The 2,003-nt window shown below is 41.6% G+C and overlaps 1 long non-coding RNA gene across 3 annotated transcripts in view; it reads right to left on the reverse strand.

The window, feature by feature from the left end:
• Nucleotides 1-1,247, reverse strand: part of LOC108519937 (uncharacterized) — a 25,455-nt gene extending 24,208 nt beyond the window's left edge. For all 3 annotated transcript variants that reach the window (XR_001882769.1, XR_001882771.1, XR_001882770.1), the window contains exon 1: nt 933-1,247. This is a non-coding gene — a long non-coding RNA (uncharacterized LOC108519937). The remainder of the gene's footprint in view (nt 1-932) is intronic.
• Between the last annotated feature and the right edge of the window lie 756 nt (nt 1,248-2,003).

The following is a 2,003-nucleotide window of genomic DNA, read 5'->3' on the forward strand; positions in this document are numbered from 1 at the left end:
GATTCCTCAAGGATCTAGAACTAGAAATACCATTTGACCCAGCCATCCCATTACTGGGTATATATCCAAAGGATTATAAATCATGCTGCTATAAAGACACATGCACACATATGTTTATTGTAGCACTATCCATGATAGCAAAGACTTGGAACCAACCCAAATGTCCATCAATGACAGACTGGATTAAGAAAATGTGGCACATATACACCATGGAGTACTATGCAGCCACAAAAAAGGATGAGTTCATGTCCTTTGTAGGGACATGGATGCAGCTGGAAACCGTCATTCTCAGCAAACTATCACAAGAACAGAAAACGAAACACCGCATGTTCTCACTCATAGGTGGGAACTGAACAATGAGAACACTTGGACACAGGAAGGGGAACATCACACAGTGGGGCCTGTCGTGGGGTGGGGGGAAGTGGGGAGGGATAGCTTTAGGAGATATTCCTAATGTAAATGACGAGTTAACGGGTGCAGCACACCAACAGGGCACATGTATACATATGTAACGAACCTGCACATTGTGCACATGTACCCTAGAACTTAAAGTATAATAAAAAAATTAAAAGAAAAGAAAAGGACATCTTCAGCAGATGCAGTCCCTACTGATGTGTAGCTGGGAAAGCTGAGCATTGTTGGATTGAAGCCCCTAACCCACCTCCTGGCACTGTTTCCTTGTGCAGTGTAAACCCCACATAATTTTACAGTGGCCATGCTGAAATAACCCTTTTTAAATTGCTTAGGTACTCATCTCAATATGCTTCTTGATAAACAGTCATTTCTTTCTTCTGATATGGGGTTAGATGAAATGAGATTTGAACGAGTATCCAAATGCAAACTCCTTGGGTACAAAACCAGGTCTTGCTCATCTTTTATAAGTCCCAAGCTCCTAAGTTTTCCATTCCATCCAAAATTGAATAAGCACTTACCTGCCTACTAGGGCCCAAGCACTGTTCTAGGTGCTGGAGAGTCACCAGGAATGAGATAGACAAGGCTCCAGACCTTATAGAAATTACAACCTAGGAAAATAAGATACATTAAATGAATCAAATAACTACCCAAGTAGTTCACAATTTCACTTGGGTATGTGCCATAAAGGTGAAGTATAGGAGGGCCTTAGGAGGATATCATTAGCAGATGTGACCTAGACAGGGAGGTGGTAGAGATTTCCATGAGAAGGTGACATTTGTGCTGGAATTTAAAGGAGGAATAAGAAATAACCAGGTTAGGTGGAGGGGGCAATGGTGGGTGGGGCAAGGAAGAAAGAACATTCCATCCAAATAGAAGAGTGTAGACAAAGGTCCTGGAGCTGGAAAGAACTTGGTGCATTCTAGAATTGAGATAAGGCCAGCAAGGCTGCAGCTTAAAGGGATGAAGGGGAAGCACAAATCAAAATGAGGCCAAAGAGAGAAGAGGCCAAATCATGAAACAGGGCTGGAGTCCATGATAAGGATTTGGGACGTCTATGAAGAACTGGAATCTATTCAGATACTCAATTTTAAGCAGAGAGTCAAAATGATTAAACTTGTATTTTAAACAATAACTCTGCTCATGACAAATGAACCAACAGGAGGAAAGCAAGAATGGATGCAGAGATGTGTACAGAGGCTATTGTCCCAGCTCAGACAATTGATGACAGTGAATTGAACATTACATTGGTAAAAAGTGGAGAAATGTGAACAGGTTTAAGAAACTTTGAGGCACTAAAATCAACAGAATTTGATGATGGATTGGTCAAGGGATGAGGGAAGAAAAATGTCAAGGATTCTGACATGAATAACTGGACAGTATTAGGGCCATTTTCTGAGCTGTGGAACATGGAGAAGTAGGTTTGGAGAGTGAGATCATGAGAAAAGTTTTGGATACATTGAATTTAAAGTGCCTCTGTGACTCCCATGTTGAGTTGACAGCGATATACATATAGTCTAGAACATGGCTGAGGGTAAGCAGTGTGGAGGGTTCAGCTGAGGTTCCCAGATGTCAGTTTTGGGTGGTATCAA

Source organism: Rhinopithecus bieti, unplaced genomic scaffold, assembly GCF_001698545.2.
Source record: "Rhinopithecus bieti isolate Rb0 unplaced genomic scaffold, ASM169854v2 scaffold_46235, whole genome shotgun sequence".
NCBI classification, from domain to species: domain Eukaryota; kingdom Metazoa; phylum Chordata; class Mammalia; order Primates; family Cercopithecidae; genus Rhinopithecus; species Rhinopithecus bieti.